This window comes from Protopterus annectens, chromosome 10.part0 (genome assembly GCF_019279795.1).
Source record: "Protopterus annectens isolate FY-2018-M chromosome 10.part0, PAN1.0, whole genome shotgun sequence".
NCBI lineage: Eukaryota > Metazoa > Chordata > Ceratodontiformes > Protopteridae > Protopterus > Protopterus annectens.
In genome coordinates this window covers 818,382,975-818,395,765 of record NC_056744.1, presented here as the reverse complement: position 1 = coordinate 818,395,765, position 12,791 = coordinate 818,382,975, and the positions used below count along the sequence as shown (strand labels likewise).

The 12,791-nt window shown below is 44.6% G+C and overlaps 1 protein-coding gene across 5 annotated transcripts in view; it reads left to right on the top strand.

Moving 5' to 3' along the window:
* Nucleotides 1-12,791, top strand: part of TBC1D4 (TBC1 domain family member 4) — a 2,350,609-nt gene that overhangs the window by 2,298,436 nt on the left and 39,382 nt on the right. The gene's annotated exons all lie outside the window — the stretch shown is intronic.

Here is a 12,791-nt window from a genome sequence, read left to right as displayed (position 1 = left end):
ATAAGAAATGATAACCATTTAATATCTTGGCACTTTCATTGCCAAATCTCCAAATGTGGAGACTGAATAGCCAAAACTATGGACTTATTCACTAAGCCTGAGATTGCCATTTCTCAGAATATTTCCTTTCTGTAAGGAATGGTGATTTTATTTTTTATAAGTTTGGGGGGGGGTGCATGGGGTTTGCCCCTCGAAAAATGTTTGATATGATCTGTTCTGAATTTTCTGGTCTTTTTTTTTGCCTCTAGGAGCTCAGCAATGTGAGTCTTGAAATTTCATTAGGGACCCCTAAGAAGTATGTCCCAGAACTGCCTTTTACAGTTTCTTCCAGACACCTAGGCATTTTGATGGACCCTTACCGTATCGTTTTCATTACATATCAGCAAGAACCAGGAAATCTTTATACAATACATTGACATGCGTGAATGGGCGTGCCTTCGTTGAAGGTACGCGTCAGGGCTGGTAACTCGGCACGTAAAAATCAACTGCCAGTCATTAACGGACCAGAGTTCCGCTGTTGCGACCCCTAACCGGGAAAAGCCGAAAGACACAACAACAACAACATTGCAAAAAGTTTGCTACACTGTATATAAAACTTTAGCAAATGATGCAGCAAGAACATTAGGGAAGGAAATCTTAATCAGTGTTGTGGAATATTAGCTACATTCTGTTCACTCTGATTGTAACTAAAGTATATCACAGGCTCCTCCTGTCTCTTCTTTTCATGGTGCAGTACCTTAGGAAAGTTTATCATTTTTTTACCTGACTAAAGTGGTTGTCTTCTAATTTTCCTGAGAACATTTTCTGACTTGGAAGTCCTGTGTATAAACTGCAACACGTGAGACAGCTTCTGTCCCATCACCCAGTACCTAACATTTTGCAGTGATCTGCTGTTAACTCTGACACTCTTTCTATTTGTTTTAATTGAATCATACTGACTTTCGTACCTTTCCAAGCAGGCTTCTAAGTTATGCAACTTACTAACTGCTATTTGCAGAGCTGCACCTGCTCTACCACCTTTTGCAACTTCTCCAACAATTACCTCTGCAGTCAAGGTAAGTGCAATTGGTATAGTGAAATACTGGCTTGGAGAACAACAGCCCTTAATGGTGGAATTCTGTGTAGCATCTCTGTAATCAAACTTTCTCATGTATATTCAGTTTACATCAGTGGCTTTCATATAGAAAGAAAGAAAGACTGATAGCCATGTTTATAGTATACATTGTTCGCCATACTTCTGTTTTCACTTTGGTATATTGACTGACACCCTTTGAAGTTAACATCTTTCACCTACTTAATTGACAAGACTGTACAAAGATGTTTTGCCTCACTAATGTTTGTACATCACATATTTTAACATTAATAGCCTGATGACCATTTGTTACTTTCAGGCTGAGGGAACGGTTGCATAGAACAAGTTTTCATATTAAATGACTATTCATAATTGTGATGTATATTTGTTTAGTGCACATATCTTGCCTTAAAGTATTGCAGCCGATTTACTGTTTTGTATAAGCTTGTTCTGAGCCTTGTCTTTAACTGAGTTGTGGCTGCAAAGATGCGCAGGTGTTCCAGTCCACGTACTTGTTCCAAAAAGCAAGTAAAAACAGATAAACAGAAATTTCCTTCAAAACTGAATGTGTTAACATAACCATCAAGAAAATAAATATGTGTCTATATCAAATGCAGATTGCATCACCTCCTTTTTACAACATTGAAGTAAGTGCAATCTGGACTTTGTTTAAAACAGTTTAATGCTGACCATTTCAGTGTTTTATGAAGTGAATGTATTTATGCAGATATTCCTGTATTTAGCTTTCTCATTTTATGTCATTTGAAAGACATTATTTTTTAGGAGGCACTCATTGATGTCTTTCCTTATCAGTTGCAGTATTCATAACGTGAGATCTCCTGCCAAGGATAGCCCAATGTCCAGCCAGTATACCCACGTCTTTGCTTCCTCCCAGTGTCATACATCAGATGTATGCTCACTGCTTAATGGTAGGAGATGTAGGTGATGTACGCAAGCTCAATACTCAGAACTTCATTGCTGCCAGTCTGGAAGCTACAGCTGAACATCATTCTGAATACCATTTCCTGAGCTGTTTTTTTCAACCGAGCTGTTTACAATAAGTGTGCCATTGTGGTTCCTTCTTTTCTTGTGTACTATGGGTTCATGTCATCCAGGAAGAGAAAATGTCAATGTGGGAGGCAGATTCCCCATAAAGATTGTCATGAGAAATTTTTATTCTGCCTAGGCGATTCACGCAACCATATCCAGTGTATCATTTGTTAGGCTTTTGTTCCCAAAACTCTTTGCAGCTGTCTGTCCTCTTTATCCATTTACCTTGAGAACCAGTGCCTCAAATTTTTGACCTAGGGTACCATGGCCAAATCCGCCAGCCCCGAGGTACAGGTATCTCTTAAAAAGAAGACCAAAAAGTCTCTGTCTGACTCTGCTGTTGTCCAGTCCCTGCCAGACATCTCTCTCAAGGTGGTTAAAGACCCCAAAGACAGTCCGGTGCTGACACCAGTTTCCTCTGCCATGAGCCTATCAGAGGCCAGAATGGAATCAGTTTCTCACATGCCCTATGAGACTATGCAGACATCTGCCATGTATATTGAGGGGGAACCATGACTGATCTTTTCCAAAGGGCCTGGGGGGATTCCCCAGACTCTTGTTAGAGAAGAGACTCCTGGTACCCTTATTGAATCTTGGCATGGCTGTGAGACCCTAGGTTGGTCCAAGCTGACATCCCTTTAAAGAAGAAGCAGAAAACTAAACATATTCCTCTCTTTGTTAAAGATTCTCAGAAGGAATAGCAGGACATTACCCAGGGTTTGTTTAATGCCCTGATGGCCTTGAATCCTCTTCAGGGGTTGTCTGTTCCTGCTTCTCCTTGGTCATGTACTCCAGCCAAAAAGACTTGAGAATCGGATTCTTCGGATGAGGAGGTGGATTCAGAAGACAAATCTTTAGCTTATTCCTCACAAATTACTTCGCCCTTAGACTGTGGTCTGAAGAAGAGGATTCCTTGAGTTCTGATTCTTCCTTTGAGGAGTTGTCCTTTGGGGAAAGTGTGGTTTGCATGATGGAGCATTTTTAGTGAGATTGTTCCCAGGTTGCTGATAGACAAAAGAGGTGTTATGAATTGTTACAAATGGAACTCCATAAACCTTCTGCTGTATCCTCTGTGTCTTATGCATTTTTTATTCATTTGCAGCTGCTTCTTTGTATCTTGATCCCCAAACTCTGGCTCTTAAGTAGCCTGACTGTTTTTGTAAGGTGCCTGAGGCCTTTAAGACCTTTATAAATGTCCTCCTTCAGACCCTGTTGTGGTCTCTGTTTTTGCTGGCAAACAATGCAAGTTTTTCCTCTTTTCCAAGCTTCTCCCTTTTGATAGACATTTGAGCTATGGAAAGGTTGGAGTAAAAGGTTTATACTTTTGCTGCTGTTGTGCCCTTTAGGCCCTAAATTATCAAACCCATATGACCAGGTATATTTTAGCCCTTTTTGGCTCAACTTGGTTGGGGGCAGGGTTGTCAGATCTTCCTGACACCGAAGGTAAGTCTGGTGCCCTCTTCTTATTGAGCTCTACATTACAGATAGCCCATTAGTCAATCAAGTCTAGTTATGATGCAGCTGATGCATCTACTAGAGCTGCGGCTTCAGGTTCAGTTATTAGGAAATGTTCTTGGCTTCATCTCCAGCCCTTACCTGGTGATATTAAGGCCAGGCTCTTAGATGCTCCCTTCGCAACCAAAATCTCTTTGGTATTACTGCTGCTGACTTGTTTAGGACTCTACAAAACAAAGGTAAAGTCATGAAGGATTTTAAACAGATTTTTGTTTCTTCCATCCCTGAATTTCACTATCCTTCTAAGACTGCCTTTATTGGCAGACAGCCTTATCAGTCATCTAAAGGGCAAAGGGTTCCTAAGTGCATATTCTCTAATAAATCGACTCAGACTTCTAAAGCTCAAAAAGTGCCTTTTCAGGACAAATCTGCCTCCATCCAACACATTTTCTCCCCCCTTCCATCAGCCATGTTTCCCTTTCTTTCCCTGTCTGGCAACAGATTACTTCAGACTCTGAGGTTCTATCCATTATCTGTCATGGTTATTTTAAGGCATCGAAATCCCTTTTCTCCTTCTGAAGTCTTCCTCAACCTCCTCTAAACTAACTTTCTAATTTTTCTGTAGTTCTGCAGGATCTTTTGGATCAGGGCACCATCCAACCTGTTTCAGAATCCCAGAGAGGAGCAGGGTTTTATTCCAGGATGTTTCTGGTTCCCAGAAAAGATGGGTCATAGAAATCTGTCCTAGACCTCTCCTTTCTTAACACATTTTTAAAAATTCACTCTTTCTGAATACTTTTTCACCAGACTCTGTTTCCTTCTTACCTCCATAGGCCATTCTGATCTCCGTAGACCTAAAGCACGCCTATCTTTACATTCCCGTTAACCCTCTTTTCAGGAAGTTTTTACATTTCTCTGTTTCTTCCTCTCATTTTCAGATGTTTTTCATGCTTCACTGTTGAGGTCATTACTTGTGGGTTATTCGTGCTGGGTAGCCCTCGGCCAGCCCAAATACCAGAGTAAAGGGCTTCCCTCCTGCATCAGCTCTCTGGTGTCTGAAGCTGATGTGAGTTCATCAGAGCTATAAAATGAGGCAGCCAACACCATTACATTAGTCTTTCTTGCCGTGGAGCTCGAAGCAGAAGCAGTTCACAAGTGCATCGGTCTGCAGTTGCCAGAGTGAGAGAGTAATAGTCTAAAGCTAAGGTACCCCATTGGGGAACCTTTTCTTGTATTTAACCAATGTCAGAGAAAGTTAATAATTGTCTCCGTTGTAGAAATAAGATCCCACACCGAGACGTTCATGTCCTGTGTGTCACCTGCATAGGCCCAGACCACAACGTCCACTGATGTCGGTTCTGTGCTCTGTTTAATGCTAGGACAACTAGAAGAAGGGCTGAAATTGTAGCTAGACACTTCAGTGAGAGAATTTCTCACCATGAAATGGTGTCTTTCGGTCAGGCTGCTGTTGAATTTCCAAAAAAGAAGAAAGATAAGGAAAAGGATAGGCCTCAGTGAGTTAGGCCCTCTGATGATTCTGATCCGAAGTCAGCTAGCCTACCATCTATTAGAGTAGCTGAACTCAGTGAGGCACCTTTGCAGCCTCTGACACCAGCTGGGGAATCATCGCAGGCCTCTACAGAGACCTATTTGGAGTCTGGATTGTCGCCGGGTCCATCTTCTCCTGCCGGTATGTTGGCCTTCAGTCCTGTGGTTGGTCCAGAGCCACTTCGCAGGCACAGGCTTCCGTAAAAACCGTACCAATGACTGATGCTAGGCAGAAATCGATGACCACGGCTGTGGTTAAACTAATCTTGCATAAGGCCATTGAATCCACGAGGCTGAAGACCAGGACTACCCCTAAAAAGACCACATCCCAGGGGCCCAGCCACTGACTTCCTTCCACTCAGCCTGCCACACAATCATATCAGCTGCTCAGAATGGCAGAGGATTTTATCACTCTGATAAGAGGAAGCCAGCCTACTCAAACCACCCCAACCAAAAGGAAGAGTGACACTTCCCCTGAGGCTCTTTCTGACCAGGAGTCAGAAGGGTCTGAACTAGAAGAGTAAGATATTGAAGGGCAGCCTTTTGCAGCATTTCAGGATTCTGATGCTGAAGACCCCATTCCTTCTGCCTCCCCACCTGAGGTCCTCTCTTTCATGGAAACTTTAAATTCCCTCAGGGAACATTTTCACTGGGAGGCACAGGATTACCCTTGTCAAAGAAGAGACTGAGAGAGTTCCTTGACCTGCCACAGCACAAACCTGTGGCCATTCCCCCAATCCTAGATGTGGTGGAGGACGTCTTCTTGGAATATACACTCACCCTGGACTTTCTCCCCCCTGCCGCCAGAAATCCAGACAGATATTATAGGGTGCAAGACACCCACAAGTATCTTTTTAAAAACCTTACAGCTGACCCAGATGTCATTACTCAGGGTCCTAAGGGAGCTAGGACTAGCGTCTCAAAAAAAAACCCATCCCACCTGATAAAGAGAGCAGAGCCTTAGTCAGACTAGGAAAGAAGGTCTACACTTCAGCTACCTTAGCCATTAGAGCTCTGAATTGTAAATTTAATATGCTCATATACCAACAAAATGTGCTGGAATTATTAAAACAAAAAATGTCCACCCTACCAGACAGTAGTACAACCAGGGAACTAGCAGATCTTATACTTTCTAGCTCCCAGGTAGCCAAGCATTCCCTGCAGTATGGGTTTGATGCCTTGGAAGCGTCTAGCAGGGCTGCAGTATCTGGCTCAGTGATCAGAAGGCATGCCTGGTTAAGGAAACAACCATTGCCTGACCAGGTAATTCCAAATTATTAGATGACCCTCTGGACAATGACCAGCTGTTTGGACCTAAAGCTGAGGAGGTTATTATGAAAATGGAAGACAAGGCCAAGTCGATGCAGACTGTGAAGGATTTTTTGCAGGTACATCCTCCCACGCTCAGTAGGAACTTCCCCACAAAGCATTGGTTCTTTCCTGCTCAAACAAAACCTGTGCAGAGGAAGGGGCACAGGGACAGGTCTTCTAGGCACCAGTTACAAAACCAACAGAGATCCAGACAGTGAACCACTGCAATGCCTAGACAAGGGAGTTCTAAGCCCACTCCCTTCTCCAAGGACTCACAATGACTCTTTCCCCTACCCTCTGCCTCCCCATCCCCCCAAAGAGACTAGGAGGAAGACTTTCCCTCTTCCTAGAGAATTGGCAGTCCATCACCTCAGATCTATGGGTCCTAAAAATTATTACTAGCGGGTACAGATTCCCTTTCAAGGAAAACCCCAGATATTCTGGTTTCCCAGATGTACCAGCAAATCAGAGGGCAGAGGCAATCCACCAGGTCCAAAAGCTTTGTGCCCAAGGCACCGTGGAACCTGTACCAAAGGAACAGGCTGGAAACGGATTTTATTCCAGACTGTTCCTGGCACCATGAAAGGAGGGTACCAGGTGCCCTATTCTCAACCTATCTACTCTGAATCTGTCCCTCCTGGTCCCAAAATTCAAAATGCTGACCCTACACAAGCTTTTACTAATGCTGATACCACATGCTTGGCTAGTGACAATAGTTCTAAAGGATGCCTACTACCACCATATCCCCATAAGGAAGTCCTGCAGGAGTTTCCTGCACTTCAGAGCAAGGTCAGAATACTTTCAGTTCTCTGCTCTGCCCTTTGGTTTATCTGCTGCTCCCAGAGTCTTTGCCAAGTGCCTGGCCCATGTCATTGCCTTTTGCAGACAAAAGGGCATGCAGATTTATCCCTACCTGGGCGACTGCCTTATCCAGGCAGACACCAAGGAAAGACTCCTGCAGGACCATACTTTTCTTCAGACTCTACTAACCTCCCTGGGATTCACAATTAGCCGGGAGAAGTCCCAAATTCACCCCACAAGAAAGTTAACCTTCCTGGGAGCTCTACTGGACACATCAACACAAACAGCCTCCCTCCCTCCAGAGAAGCAGAGCTTCCTCTCCTCTTACTTTTCACAGCTGGCCTGCAGGACCCATTTCACTACAAGGAAATTACTGCAAGCGCTGGGATACATGTCCTCCTGCATCCTGTTGGTACCCCTAGCCAGACTGCACATGAGGAAACTACAATGGTACCTCAGGAACCATTGGTGCCAATATTCACAGTCACTGGAACACCAGCTGCCCCTGATTCCTTGCTTAAAGAAGGAGCTCCTATGGTGGCAGAGGCGTGCACCATGAACAAGGGTCTACCCTTCATCACTCTTCCCCAGGGCCAGACCATCACCACAGACACTTCAGACACAGCCTGGGGGGCACACAGAGGAAGTATGTGCACTCAGGGCATTTGGGAACAGGAGGTTAAGTGCCTCCATATCAACCTAAAAGAAATGCTGGCGGTGCACAGGGCAATCCTAGCTTTGAAGGATCACCTGAGACCAGGAGTGTACTTACTCAAGACAGACAACACAACAGTAATGTGGTATATCAACAAGCAGGGGGGCAGTCACTCCTACCCACTGTGTTGCTTAGCTATGCAAATCTGGCAGTCAGCCTCAAATCTGGGACTGCATCTGATAGCTCCATATATCCCAGGGAAACAGAATACCCTGGCAGACCAGTTAAGCAGAAGCCTCCTGGATCCCCATGAGTGGCAGCTGCACAAAAGGACCTTTCTCAGCACCAGGCAAAACTGGGGAAACCTGGACACAAACCTTTTTGCAACCACAGAGAACCACCATCTAACCAAGTTCTGCTCCAGAGAGTTCCTTCCAGAAGCATGGAGGGTGGATGCCCTCTCCTTCCACTGGGGCAACCTGATTGTGTACGCATTCCCACCCTTGCCCCTGATTCCCAGGGTATTTCTCAATATCAGGGAGGAAGGGCCAAAGGCTATTCTCATTGTTCCAGACTGGCCTAGACAGCACTGGTACCCCTTGCTCCTTAGTCTGGTCAAAGAGTCTCCCATTCACCTGCCTCTCACAGCAAACCTTCTGACTCAGGAGAAAGGGAAGATATTGCATCCAAAGTTGCCCACATGGCTTATACCCCAAAGGTGGATGGCACTACAGCTTTAAGCTGGTAGGTTTTAAATATTATTAAGGAGGCCAGGAGGCCCACCACCAGAAAATCCTTCTCCACCAAATGGAAAAGATTTACTCTCTGGTGCCAGAGCAAGGGTGTTAACAGCACCCATGCCAGTCCAACATTGGTTCTGGACTACCTGGCAGAGCTCCTAGAGAAGCGATTGTCATATTCCTCTATCAAGATACATGCCTCGGCTATCTCTGCCAGTATCCAGTCGGATCAGTCCCTATTTTCTCTTCACCTGTTAAAGCAGTTCCTTAGGAGAGTGGCCCACATCAGACCACCTGGAAGGCCACCAGCACCAGTGTGAGATCTAAACTTTGTCCTGGAAAAATTGTCTTTGCCTCCTGTTGAGCCAGCTGCTTCAGTGGACCTGAAGTACCTTTCTTGGAAAACTGCCTTCTTGCTGCACCTCAGCCAGGAGAGTTTCTGAGCTCCAGGCCCTTATGACCACTGAGCCCTTCATCATTTTCTGTGCTGACAGGGTGTCTCTTAGGACCAATCCTTCCTTTATTCCTAAGGTGGTCTCAAATGTTACCCTCGACCAGGCCATCCATCTTCCCTACCTTCTTTCTCAATCCCCATAAAAAAGGGGAAAGAATTTTGCATACCCTGGATGTGCACAGACAATTGAGATATTACCTGGATTAGGACCAAGTCATTCAGAAAATCTGACTAGCTACTGGTCTGTTTCGTTCTTGGAGCAGAGGAGAAACCCATATCAAAACAGACCATTTCTAAATGAATATCACATTGCATCCATTTCTGCTATTCCTTTCATGAAAATAGTCCTCCCAAATCCATCAGATCACATTCCACTAGGGCAGCCTCTACTACCACTGCTATCCTGAGAGGGGTTCCAACCAAGGATATTTTGGAAGCTGCTACCTGGACAGCCATCCACATATTCACCAAACACTACCAACTGGCTACCTTCTCCAAAACCAGGGCAGGCTTTGCATCTATAGTCCTGCAGGGCATGCTGGCATTCCCTTGAAATGGTGCAACCGTGGAGTTTTGCTCCTTCCCGTCCTTCCCTCCACCCTGTTTCTCAACTTTGGGAATCTTCCCACAAGTGATGACTGCAACAGTGAAACATGAAGAACATAGTACAGTTGTCTACACTTACCATAAATGTAGATGTTCGAGTATATTCACTGATGCCGTCCTGTTTCCCTCCGACCATCCCCCCTTTTCTCTTTCTTGGGGGCTCCTACCTATTGGGGGCAAGAAAAACTGATGTAATGGAGTTGGCTGCCTCATTTTATAGCCCAGACGACCTGACATCAGCTTCAGACACCAGACAGCTAACACAGGAGGGAAACCCTTTACTCTGGTATTCAGGTCGGCCGAGGGCTACCCAACAGGGATAGCCCACAAGTGATGACTGCAACAGTGAATACACTTGAACATCTACATTTATGGTAAGTGCACACAACTGTACTTTTTCTGCTGTGCCCTTTGATTTTTCTCCAGCCCCAAGGGTATTCACCAAATCTCTGGCCTCTATCGTAGCCCTTTGCAGGTTTCACAGAATCCAGATATTCCCATATCTGGATGACCTGCTTCTTCAAGTTCCCTCTCAACCCAGGCTTTTGTGGGATCTACAGTTCACCTTGCACCTCCTATGCAGTCTGGGATTCACCATCCATTTAAAGAAGTCAGTTCTGACTCCTTATCCAGAACACATTTTTTCTTGGTTGCAGAATCCAAACCATTGCAATGTAAGCTTCTCTTCTTTCTCCCAAGGTTTTGTCTCTGAAAACCTACTACCAGACTTTTCTTCCCCTTTTAATTATTCCTGCAAGGGAATTTTTCAGAGCCTTGGTGTTCATGACATCTGCCACCCCCATGCTTCCCTTGTCAAAATGTCAAATGAGGAAGCTTCCATGGAACCTAAAGATGGTATGTCTACAGCAATGCCAACCTCTGAATTTTCTAGTTCCTTTACTACCTTGCCTAAAAATCGAGTTTCATAGTTGGATTCAGCAGATCTCCATCAGTCCAGGCTTGCCTTTTCAGCCTCCTATCCCTACTCAGGAGCTGTTCACAGACACTTTCGGTCTGGGGTGGGTAGTCTCTTCTAACAATCTGAAGGTGCAGAGTCTATTTACCCTTCATCAGACAACATCAATAGAAAAGAGACGAGGACTCATTTTTCCTGTCTAGACCTGCCATTCTCTTTGGTCTCCAGGCCCCTTGAAGGTCTTTACAAACAACACACAGTCATATGGTACATCAACAAACAGGAGGGCACAAGGTCTTAACTTCTTTGCAGACTAGTCCTTCAGACCTGGGACTTGGTTATCAGCTAGCTTTTCAGTCAGTCTGCATTCATTCAAAACACAACGTTATAGTAGACTCCATGAGCAGATCCAGGACATAATCTCACGAATGGATGCCTCACGGAGAGGTGTTTCTGAACATATTACATTGGTGGGGTATTTCTCAAGTGAATCTTTTTGCCTCCCCTCTGAAAGGCGACTTTCCCAATTTTGTTCAGAGTCCCAAGTCCTCTGACCTGAAAGGTGGATGCCGTGTCCTTTTCTTGGAAGGGAATGTTCCTATATATTTATCCTCTTCTTCCTCAACTTCCCAGGGTCCTGCACAAAATCAGGAAGGACTTCCTCAGAATCTTGTTGGTGAGACTCTTTTGGCTCAGACAGCACTGGTTCCCCCTTCTCTTTCACCTGGCTAGAGGCTGTTGTCACAAGTTACCTCGCTGGATGGATCTTCTCACACAAGACAGGGGCTCTCTCATTCACCCTCAGTTGTCCACGCTTGAGTTTGAACTTTGAGTGATACAGTTTTTATCCCTTTTAGACACCACTTTTCTGAGAGCATGCTTAGGGTTCTGCAGGAGGCCTGGAAACTCACTACCAGAAAATCCTATATGGCAAAATGGAAGAGATTTTCTGTTTGGTGTCTCACGCATCACCAGGATCCCATAATCCTTTCTTACTTATGTGAACTGTTCCATGCAGGCCTAACATATTTTTCTGTTGAAGCTCAGTGTCAGCAGTTTCTGCTTGTCTGCCTTTGAACCCACTGCTGGCTTCTCATTTTGAGGTCAAACAATTCCTTAATGGCATCCTTCATATCAGGCCCCTGAGAAAACTGTTTCCTCCCCTTGGGACCTTAGTTTTGTCCTTGAAAAACTGACCCAGGCTCTCTTTCACCCCATTTCTTCCTCTTTGCAACTTATCACCAGGAAGACTGTTTTCTTAGTTGGTTGTACATCAGCCAAGAGAGTTTCTGAAACCTCAGTTGCTGACGGCCATTTTTGATTTTTCATAGAGATAGGGTGTGTCTGAGTGCAAATCCTTCTTTTATGCCCAAGGTGGTTAATGAGTTGTCTCTTAATCAGTCTATCCAATTTGCTTCCTTGTTTCCTTTTCTGCAGTCTGCTTGTGAGAAGGTTCTTCACACTTTGGCTCTACATAGACAGCTCAGGTATTATTTGCATAAGGGAAAGGCTGTCCACAAATGTGACCAGATTTTTGTTTCTTTTTATACTGAGACATTGGGCTTTTTGTTAATTTTTCTCACAGCAACCAGCTTTTTGCTTCAGTACGAGCTCATTCTTCGAAGGTAGTAGCCTCTTCTGGAGCTTTCTTCAAAGGTTTGCATACTAGATCCAACCTTGAAGCTGCTACTTGGCTCTCTGTCCACACTTTTACTAAACATTACACGTTGGATGTCATTTCCAGAACCATGCAGGATTTGCAAGTGCTATTCTTCATGGGTTTCTGGTGGGCTCCTCTATACCTTCCTCCTCCCATTCTTTTCAGTAGCTTTGGAAATCTGTCGCATGTTATGATAAGGAAGAACGTAGTTCACCTGTGTAAGGTCTTACCGTAACAGTAGATGTCATTCCTTTCACTGTTGCAGTCGTCAGTGCCTTCCTCCTACCCCCTTTTCTCTGTTTGTTTTTGTTGGGCAACCTCGACTGGCAGAGAAGTATTTCCTTTTCTTGTACTATTCCTATTCCCTCATAGATGCACGTCTTCCTTCATATTGGAGTCACTGTAGTTCTCCTGGGACACTTCAGTTCTGAATATTGAGCATGCATATATATCACCTATATGCCCTATGCCTGCTCAGGGAGCATATGCCTGACATGCAAAGCTAGGGGGATGTAAAGACTTT